We start from the raw sequence: 12,500 nt of genomic DNA on the forward strand, positions 1-12,500 counted from the left end.
GATATACATGAATGCACACACACATATATGCTTATAGTTGCTTGATACGTAATAAACACTTATTCGTATTTAATGTTCAAAAACATATAGCATTACTCACTCTGACTGATTTCTGTTAAGTAATTTTCTTCTTAGTTATGCTAATTATATAGGCCATAATTATGATCTAATATATTTCTATATATGTCTGAATCTTTCATCCTCCTTTTGACTAAGGATATCAAATGTTAATCATAGTTTTTCTTCTTAGCACTTCACTTATAATTCTCTCTCCCCTTTTATAGAGGTAGAGTATATTTTCCTCAATGAGTTATCAATGTTGGAGTACTCTCCATTTTTTAGATTATCTCTCGCACTTGGTGATGCAACCTGTTGCCATCACGTCACCGTTCTACCTTCCTCGGTAGTGAACACAGTATTTTGATAAACTTGATTCCATCTTGCATGGCATTTGCTATGCTCATATTCCTCTTTATTCAAATACACGCAGGGATTTCTCTCAACTTTTCGATTCATTCACAGAGATATACCTGGTTATACGAGGTCTGATCAGTTATACGAGGTCAGATCTGGACTGTTTCCATAGTGACGAAGCTAAAGCACGCTGAGTAAAACCGCCAGGTGGAGATTGAACTTGAATTTAGCTGTGCATGCGCACTGAGTTTTAACGTTCTACCTCACTTCTGCTGTTTATAGCAGTGCTTGGAATGAACATGTGTAGCGTTTGATCGTCGAATTGACCATGGCAGAGAAAGTTGTCATGGTGATACCTGTTCAGAGGCCTACGAAACGTTGCAGACAGAGTATGGACAGAGATGTATGAGCGGGTCAGACGTTTCCAACATGGCCGAAAAAATGTCGATATTGATGAACGTTCTGGGAGACCCACAACCCGCAGAACTGAGAAAAAAAAGCAGATGCGCGTGCAGCTGTACGTGGAAATCATCCAATCACCATCCGTGAGTTATCAAATGATGTGCAGATTAGTTACGGTTCAGTTCAGTCCATCATCACGGAAGATTTGGGTATGAGATGCATGTCTGTCACGTTTGTGCCAAAACTGCTTTCTGCTGTCCAAAAACACACCCGGCTTTCACTTGCATAATATCTCGTTGATTGTGTCGAGAACGATGAAAAACGTAAAACCCTTGCGTAGACCTCTGAGCAAGTATCGTCAATCTTTTGGCAAAACTTGATGCAGATTCTCTGCTCAACTTTTTCTGTCATGTTCAATGCGATGATCAGATGCAACACACGTTCATTCCAAACAATGCTATAAACAGCAGCAGTGAGCTAGGACGTTAAATATCAGAGCGCATTCACACCGAAGTTCAAGATCAATCAGGTACCAAGCAGCTTCACTCCGCATGCCCTGGCTTCGTTACAGTCTGCATGCTTATTGAACGGCCTATACACACACACACACACACACACACACACACACACACACACACACACACACACACACACACACACACACACACACACACACACACACACACACACACACACATATATATATATATATATATATATATATATATATATATATACTACAAAATTAGAGAATGGAGAAACATACTTAAATCAATAAAACATCAACTATCCGATGATACCCAATCAATACTTTAATACACCATTACATATGAGTAAAGGCATTATATAAAATGAGATATACAGTAATAGTAAAAAGATAAAGAGATATAAGTAAAAAATTTTTTCAAATATAATATGCAATTAAATCAAAACTGACAGCTGTTTCGGCAGTGAGGGCAGTCATACCTCATTTAACCTCTTAGCCATAAAGGCAGGTATAAATGAGGCATTAACAGGATGCCCCACGGCCTCTTCAGAGAATTAAATTAAATTTGTTATAATTGTGAAAAATATAATATAACCATATACATATAAATATAAAAATATAAAAATGTAAAATATAAAAATATAAAAACTTATACATCATAATGCTACACTTATATAATATAATACTTATTGGTACAATAAAGGAAGGTAAACAGAACAAAATAAAACAAAATATATATCAGTGTATATACTAATATTAATAAGTACCGATATTATACATATTTGGCTAATAGTTTTTTTTAAAAAAACTAACACATAGGGAGATGAAAAATATAATTAAAACCATGGTTCAGTTCATAAAATTCTAAAGCTATGAAAGTTAATAAAATTACTATTAATATTAATAATAATAATAATAATAAAAAATAATAATAATAATAATAGATACAGTTAAGTTAGCACCAAGTCCATCCTTTCAAGATCGAAATAACTATGAGTTTTAGAAATGCTGATCACTAGGTAAAGAAAATTTAGATTAATTCGATTGGCTATTGGTTTGAAATTTAAATCACAAAAGAAAATTATACGGTTGGTTAGTCACGGAACGCCAATATTCACACACGCATCTACAGATCAATCGCACATACACACATAGTTATATGTATATACATACACTTATACACATACATAATCACAAGCAACAACTAGCACATAGATAAACAAAAAGGGAAGCAGCTATGCTACCATTTAGTCCTTCAAAATTATAACTGTGCTTCAAATAACGAAAAAAGAACCACCCATGCATTTCATAAAATATTTAATTTAGATATAAATATATTTTTAAATATCAATATGTTACTAAGTCAGAAAATTATTTCATGGGTAACTTAAAATTTATAACACCGGTTTGTTGCATAGTAAACATACGGTTGTTTAGATTTATCGTAAGTTTGTTATGATTCCAAGTACGCTAAATTATAAAATATAAAATATATATTAATTTATATATTATAAATAAATCACTTATTTACTTAATAAATTTAATGCCATAATATACCAGTTTTGGCATTAAAAAATAGAAGGGGAAGTACTAATGTAAACGCTTATGAGAACATCACAGAAATTTTTAAAAATTTATATTATAAATACTTAAGGTAAAATGTGAAAAGATAAATAAGAAGGAATAAAAACTAAGGAATAAATACGGTTATACACATATTATAAGTACAAACCAGTATATATGTATTCATATATTATTAAAATTAATAAAAATAATGATAGATATGTATGTATAAAACTACCCTAGTATAAGTAATAAGTAAAAAATAAATAGATAACAAATTAGATGACTTGATATGTATGTAAACATCTACACTTAAATAGGCAAATAAATAAATAATTAGAAGACTAAATGCAGAGATTGATAACATTACAATAAAATAAAAATAAAAATAAAAATAAAAAATAAATAAAGTGAATATATGTTATATTGTTGAAAGTAAATATGTATGGAAGGATAATTTAAAGTACAGATCCAGAGGACTATAGATATAAACTAAATATATAAGGCTGGTAATATTTATAAAGCCAAATGTATGTAAATGAGAAAATGAGAAAAATGAAAAAAATGAAAAAGGTTTATTAGTGAGTAGCATAAGATACAAATTAAGGTGAGTACAAAGAAAGACCAAATATACAATAAAAACCTTCCAAAAAACACATACAAAAAACCTATATTCTCTACCTAAACACACCAAACTTATAAAAGGCTCTCATATATTACATATTATACAATATCCTTACATTATCTAGAGCTAGGTATCTAACCAAGATATACATATATACTATGCAATATACTATGCAATATTAGAAAACTTCAAAAATCACATATTACAAGGCAAATACCAAAGTGAATATGTTATATCGTGTCATATTGCATTTCCCTTAAAAAACAAACAAAAACCCACATACAAAAAACAAGAAACAAATAATACTAGACACATCTATTATTATTATACAAATGTAGCTATAAAAATTATAAAATTATAAATTTATAATTTGTATACTTAAGAATTATAGAAGACCACAGGTATAGTTAGTTAAAGAAGGGAGTTAAAAAATTAATAATAGTGGAAGTGCTAAGTTCTATTTGAATCTAGAAAAGGTGAACGGTAGCCTATGAATGCAAAAGAAGTTTTTTTCATTAATGTTGTTAATAATTTGCCGACCCGCTTTAATAATGAAAAAAATTTCATTAATACATAGAGAGCATTTTTTATTTTTTCCATTATACACAGGTGCTGAAGTTAGTATTTTCCAGTTTAATCTAAAATCTAAGTTCTTACTTTTAAGTTCCCAAATGTAAGCACTTAGCCCTGTAGAGTACATTCTATTTTTATTTCTAAAAGTATATCTGTGATAATTCAATCTTTGTTTTATGCTATTCATAGTTGCCCCGATATACACCCTACTACTCAATTGTGTATCTACAGTGCATTGGTAAACTACCTCCTTCCTGAGGCATTGATTACCAAATACACATTTATTTTTGTTTCTGAAATTACAAAGATTAACAGAATGAGGAAATCTAAGATTGGTCTCCACCCCTATACTACCATTCACATTATAAGTGTTACAATTGTTATCATCATCCAAACCCAAAATCAACGAATGAGTTAATTTCACATTATCGGCTATATTCCTATCACTAGTACTAGTATTGGTAGTAGTAGTATGATCTATTACATTTATATTATCTCTGACAGGTACGGTGCACTCATTATTAGTAAGGGGGTTGTTCACATTCGTTCTAAGAAAGTTACTGTTCCTATTATTATTAAAGAGGGGCACATTTCCCTGGTCTAAATTCAATTTTCTATCCTTATAGAAGTGATCCAGTTTCCTGTTATTAAAAGAGGAGATAATGGTGGCTAGATTATGGGTAATGCTATATCCCACTCTAACAGTACTGTTGTTAATTAAAGGACTAAATTTATTCTTATCCTTACCAAAATGCCTAAATATAACATTATGCAAAGCTCTCACTATGTTTGTTTTAATCTGCATTGCATATGGGATAATCAACCATAGTGTATCCTTATCAGAAATAGGATTGCCTATAGAATTATTGTTATTTGTAAAAATCCTATTCCTAGACCAACCCATAGGATTACTATTCTTACCACTGTCATTGTTATATCTAACTATATCAATATTCCCATGGTTATTGCGCAAGTAAACTTTACCATTATCATGTCTACCATAAGTTTTAATTAGTATATTATTATTAATATTACTACTATTACCCGTATGCTCAGATCTATTTGAGCTACCGTTCACCTTTCCGAGGTTAACATCACTTCTACATTTATTATAGGTGTTATCATATATTCCATTTTTACTATTCATATGTATATTGTTGCTTATCCTAAATCTATTGGTGTTGTTCCTGATAGTTCTACCTCCATTAGGAGGGTTCCCCTTAGGTATAAACCATATCTTACTTTTGTATCCTGCCTTAAGCAATGCTGCATTGTATCTATCACAATGCTTGTTAAAAATTTCCTCGTTAGAGGATAAACTAGAAATTCTCTGACTAATGCTACGCACTAGTGCATTTTTAATTTGAGGGGGGTGATTACTTGAACGGTTAATATATATTAGGTTAGAATTAGGTTTAATATAGGGTTTATGTAAACCATTAGTAATGTTACAATTAACATCTAAATAATTAGCAGAATAATTTTCACTTTCAATGATAATGGATAGGCCGAAACTTTTAAAAAATTTATTTATTCTTTTTTTCAGAAGATCTAATCTCCTATTTGATGTATTCTTAACACAAAATAATTTTCTTTTGTGATTTAAATTTCAAACCAATAGCCAATCGAATTAATCTAAATTTTCTTTACCTAGTGATCAGCATTTCTAAAACTCATAGTTATTTCGATCTTGAAAGGATGGACTTGGTGCTAACTTAACTGTATCTATTATTATTATTATTATTTTATTATTATTATTATTATTATTAATATTAATAGTAATTTTTATTAACTTTCATAGCTTTAGAATTTTATGAACTGAACCATGGTTTTAATTATTATTTTTCATCTCCCTATGTGTTAGTTTTTTTTAAAAAAAACTATTAGCCAAATATGTATAATATCGGTACTTATTAATATTAGTATATACACTGATATATATTTTGTTTTATTTTGTTCTGTTTACCTTCCTTTATTGTACCAATAAGTATTATATTATATAAGTGTAGCATTATGATGTATAAGTTTTTATATTTTTTATATTTTACATTTTTATATTTTTATATTTATATGTATATGGTTATATTATATTTTTCACAATTATAACAAATTTAATTTAATTCTCTGAAGAGGCCGTGGGGCATCCTTGTTAATGCCTCATTTATACCTGCCTTTATGGCTAAGAGGTTAAATGAGGTATGACTGCCCTCACTGCCGAAACAGCTGTCAGTTTTGATTTAATTGCATATTATATTTGAAAAAATTTTTTACTTATATCTCTTTATCTTTTTACTATTACTGTATATCTCATTTTATATAATGCCTTTACTCATATGTAATGGTGTATTAAAGTATTGATTGGGTATCATCGGATAGTTGATGTTTTATTGATTTAAGTATGTTTCTCCATTCTCTAATTTTGTAGTATTAATTTACGGTAATATTATTACCTTTACCCATATAATACAATAGATGAACTGATTGTTTGACAATTTTTAACATCTATGTATTAATCTTGTTGGGTACCTATCTGGCAGTATATTGGATATATATTATCCCATGGTGGGTTGAATTTTCAACCCCTATCTCATTTTATAATATATATATATATATATATATATATATACATGATGATGCCCGTCCACTCTTGACCGAGGAAGCCTATTGCTGACCTTTAGGAATATTGTGCGCTCTAGGACTAACTTATATTTAGTTCTTTATCATCCACAGGGGACTAAACATAGAGGGGACAAACAAGGGCAGAAAAAAGGGTTTAAGTCAGCTACATCGACCTCAGTGCGTAACTGGTACTTATTTAATCGACCCCGAAATGATGAAAGACAAAGTCGACCTCGGCGGAATTTGAACTCAACCTAATGATAGACAAAATACCTATTTCTTTACTACTCACAAGGGGCTAAACATAGAGAGGACAAACAAGGACAGACAAGGGGTTTAAGTAGGTTACATCGACCCCAGTGCGTAACTGGTACTTAATTTATCGACCCCGAAAAAAGAAACTCAGAACGTAGTGGCAGACGAAATACCGCGAAGCATTTCGCCCGGCGTGATAACGATTCTGCCAGCTCGTCGCTGTAGGACTAACTTATAATTTGCATTTGCGGCTTCGTTGGTGGTTAATGTTTGCATACACGCCTGCAAACATTCCAAAGCAAAATGTTCCTATTCACTAAAATAGCAGTGCACTTTCAGACAACACGCTTAAATTCTTCATACAGGACCTGCTTCCTCCATTTGTGGTGATGACAGGCATTGCTCTCCAAGTCGGTCTACTGCATATCACAGTCCTTGAATGAAGACTTGACACACACCTTAATTTTCAGCCTGAGTTTCTGCCGGGGTCACTTTCTCCTAACAAATTCCCCATATAGCATCCGTTTAGGGATCCTACTATACATACATACATACATACATACATACATACATACATACATACATACATACATACATATACATATGTGTGTGTGTGGGGGGGTAATACAAAGTATAAACAATGGTCATTAAATATTTTTTTATTGCAATAAATTTGACTTCCAGCTGTTTCCAGTAGTCACTATAGGTGCGTTATTGATAGGTTTAAAATATTTGTCCATTGGTCGGTCGAGAAAAGTTTGAATGCTGCATTCGTCAGTTATTCTGGTAACCAGAAATTCTTCTGAAGACAGTGGTGTTAGATTATAAAGTATTATTCTTTGCCTGATTGATATATCGCTCACTGATAACTATGTATGTATATATGTGCATATATGAATATATACATATATATTTTTCCGCTGCTGAAGCCCGGTTTATGGGGGGGGGGTACTCTAGGTTTCCCGTCCATAAGGGCTTTAACTTTATGTCGTATCGTCAGACTCCAGAACCTGATGGTCTAAGACCTCTTTAAAATACGGAGAGGAAAAGCCTCGATAAAAAGCAAATGTTAACAGAGGGATTATCTCCATTTGCTAAAGGCTATCGACTTCCAGTCGTACTGCCGTCATTCAGCTATGAGGGCCAACAATTGGGGATTATATCCCGGTCCCATTAGCTATCAACTTCTGGCTGTGCCGCTATCTTGCGGTTCCCGAAATTCCAGCAGAAAACGCTTAAAATGCAAACATGGTCCGAATATTTCCTTTCTGGTGTTAAGCATGGTGCCTGGTTTGAGTGAGTCTTTTAGGAACGCATGAGAATTCTAAAAGACTCACTCGAACCAGGGACCATAAAGTCATCCCATCAATAATGCATTTTTTCATTTGCACGAAGGAGGGAGATGACACTACCTGTATCAACATGCTATAAAAGAAGGTATTAATTTAACTTATTCTTAGTGCAAGTTTTCAAGAGTGCAATTCGATTTTAACAGTTATTTCTTCCAAGCTGTAATGGAAGTGACAAAAAGCATATTCGGCTTATTTTGCTTTATGAATTCAATAAAGGCAACAACTCGAAAGAGAGTACGAAGAATATTAATGCAGTATATGGAGGTCGGACAATAGGCGTAAGACAATGTCAACGGTAGTTCCAGAAAGTGTTCTTCCATGAGGATAGGTTTTGGCCACATACAGCGATTATTACATTCCGAACGGTGAAGTAGTTTAAATGGGAAACGATGCCAACCCAACTTATCAACCGGACATTGCCCTATCTGATTATCATTTATTCCAGTCTTCAAAATAATTTGGACAGAAAGAGTATAAATTCTGTAGAAGAGCTCAGAACAGTACTGAAGAATTTTTTATCACGGACAAGAGAATTTTGGAAGAGGAGCCTTGCAAGTGTACCAGGTATATGGCAGAACATTGTAGAAAATAAAGGAGAGATTAAAAAAGAACTTGGTTTATCTTAATTTTTTTAAAATAAAAGAAGTATAAAACTGCATTATTTATGGGTTGAGCCAATATATGCATAAAGAAAGACTGCACGCATGCGAATTAAACCGATTGGATATGGAAGAATATCATCTGAATGTTTCCTCCAAAGTATTTTGCAAATTCTCTAGAATATACTCCTTGAAATATTTAATAAAAATTTAGAGTATTTTCTCATAAAAATGACAAAATCTGCCTTATTTTGTGAAGAATAATTCCCGAACGGCATATAAGGCAAATAAGTTTGTATATAAATCCACCTAATATTTTTCCAAATGTTGAATAACATATCGGTTTGAAGCAAATAATTTTATTCTAATAAAAATGAAATTCAGCAATTGCTACGACTGTTTTCAAATTGTGTTAAGTAACGTCTTTGCTAATTAACGTGATTCAAAATCATTGAATGTTATAGGAAGAGACCAAACAATTTTTAAGTGCTAATAAGTCACATAGGATGTATTTCTATTTAATAGCATCAGTAGTTACAAAAACGTTCGATGCCAATGCATAGAACTCCAGTAATTTCGCATATTTTGCAGTTGCAGAATGATATTGTCTAAAGATCCACCTCAAGTTCATAGCAATTGTGAATGAAGCATCTTTAGTGAGCGAAAGCTGTTACAGGAATAGTTACCAAGCAAGTCATCATTTTCAACTAAGTCGTTTTAGTACCCTAGGCATATAGTAATTTTTTAAGTTTACTTTTGAAATTATTGGTTACTTTTCACAATAAGAAAATATCGTCTCGTATCATCGTGAAACCGATATTAATATTGTGATAGCTCCAGGAATATCAATGGAAATTGCTCAGAATGAAAAGCACCTGTGGCCTGTTATTCGATGTCCAGGACTGATTTGTTTACGATTATTATATCTTAGAACGTCAGCGTAGTTTCGGAGATGAAGCTGACATCTTCTGAGGATTGATTTATTTTAATTATTAAGGAATATATTTGGTCATTGATTCTGTAGATTTTTGAAGAAATCTATGAAGTTATTTAATGAAATATTCTTAAAAATTAGATTCACACTAATAGTATAACTGTGAAATCTCATATATTGCGCCCATTAAGGAAAGATTAATAGGTACTAATATAAAACACACTGGAAATGGAAATAGCTGGAGATGTTTTTTTACACAATCTGATTTAAAATGCTACATTTTATAAAGGTTGGCCAAAGAAAAGCATACGTCAAATTTGAAATTGTTTTTACAAGATTACAAGGTCAAAACTTTCCTTAATTTAGTCTCTTTCTATTTCACACGTGTTTGCTTTTTACCACAAAGCTATTTCTTTTTCTTGACGTCCAAGAATGATTTGAAGGAGAAATAAAGGTTCACATTAACGAGAAAGCAGGATGGAATAATTCCCACTAGCCGAACTCGATAAATGACATCCAATGTAGTTGTATTAAATCGAAAGCCAAGTCAAGTCTACCATCAGACATCAAGAGCTTTTTAACGCAGTTACGCTTAAAGTTGTCTTCTCTTAAGTACTTAAATTCAACATTTTTCCAAGTTCCCAAAACTAACACCCATTCAAATAATACATTCTAATATAGTCACAGAAACTGAAATTTGGGGGTGGAGGAATACTAGTCAATTACATCGACCCCAGTGATTCACTGGTACATATTTTACCAACCCCGAAAGGATGAAAGGCGAAGTCGACCTCGGCAGAATTTAAACTCAGAACGTAGCGACGGATGAAATACCTATTTCTTTACTACCCACAATGGGCTAAACACAGAGGGGACACACAAGGGCAGACAAACGGATTAAGTCGATTATATCGACCCCCGTACGAAAGGATGAAAGGGAAAGTCGACCTCGGCGGAATTTGAACTCAGAACGTAGCGGCAGACGAAATACCGCTAAGCGTTTCGCCCGGCGTGCTAATGTTTCTGCCAGCTCGCCGGCATTCAAATTCATATAATAGTTTTGTCGTATACCAACTATATAATAAACGGAAATAACCTGATAAAATGTAAATTGTATACAGTGCGATTACAGCCTCCTTGATCCTGTGCTTAGAAAATATACTAAATTGACATAAAATAAGGCTCAGGTTGTTTTACTTGCATACAAATTTTGTTAGTTGTCAATGCAAAGTATTCTTAACGAGTTTTTTGTTTGTGCAGGTATTCTTTCTAAATGCAATTGTCCATCATGGCCTAAACTAGTAAGATCTCCTTCTATAAATGAGTGTAAATTTCAATATTTCATCCCAGGGAAAATGAATATTTGCAGAGATACCCATGGTATTTTCGTTCAGTTTTACAAAGAATAGGTTAAGTTTTCTGAACATTACTGTTGTCAAATTTTGGCAAAAGTCCAGAAAGTTTGGAGAAAAGGATAAGTCAATTTCATCAACCTCAGTGTTACACTTGTACCTATCTTATCGACTTCAAAAGGATGAAAGCAAAGTCGACCTCTGTGGAATATGAACTCAAAACGTAAAGACCGAGAAAATGACGCCAAGGCTTTTGCCCAGCGTGATGACGAGTCTGCTATGTCACCGCCTTTAGTTTATTAATTTAATTATTAAGTTGGCGAACTGGCAGAATCGTGGCATTTCATCCGGCTTTACGTTCTGAGTTCAAATACCATGGAGGTCAGCTCTGCCTTTGATCCTTTCGGTGTCGATAAAACGCGTACCATTTGAACTCTGGGGCGGATGAAATCGATTTAAAACCGCCTTCAAAACTACTGTCATTGTACTGAAAATTTTGAAACCGTTATCAATTTAATTCTTGGATTTAAATATTTAACGTTTGTTCAACAATTTACTTTTAGGCTGTTATATCATACAATTATTGAAAAATCTCGACAACTTTTTCTTTCTTTCAATTTTGTTCTTTCAATTATTTGTGCTTTCAAATGAAAAGAGTTTTTAAAAAATAATTGCATGTTTTTAACATAATTTCCCTTATAGCACGTTTTTAATTTTGGTTTCCAGATATTGTTTTGGTTTCACACGTCATATTCTTTAGCCCATTTCAATGCATTTTGTTATATTTTAAATTTGCTGTGCATTCCTTTAAAAAATCAGAAGTTCTATATCAAATCTCTTTTCTTCTTTACAGTCATCTCTTTCACTTACATTTTAATATTCTCTTTCATCTGAATAACTTATAAAGCCGTAACCTTGCGGCTTGGCAAAAAAAAGTCGATAGACTAAGTACCCGACTTGATAAATAAGTACTGGATACAATCAAATTGACTAAAATTCTTCATAACCGTACCATAGCACGGTTGCAGTCTAATGACTGAAAAAAGTAAATGATAAAATATATTACATCCCCTCTGTAAGTAAATATTCTTGAACGCATTTACACTCATTAATAGTAGCGAGGCGGTAACTTAGAGCATTGAACAGATTATTTTGCATTATACATTGTATCTCTGAAAACAACTCAATTTCATTCGATTAGATATTGGCCTCGAAATATATAGCGATAAAGTAATCTTATCGATATGTAATATATAGCGATAGAGTAATCTTATCAATACATATCATCCTATTATTTCCTTACCATTTGCGAAATCAGCGCGCAA

This window comes from Octopus sinensis, linkage group LG5 (assembly GCF_006345805.1).
Source record: "Octopus sinensis linkage group LG5, ASM634580v1, whole genome shotgun sequence".
In the NCBI taxonomy this organism is placed as follows: Eukaryota; Metazoa; Mollusca; class Cephalopoda; order Octopoda; family Octopodidae; genus Octopus; species Octopus sinensis.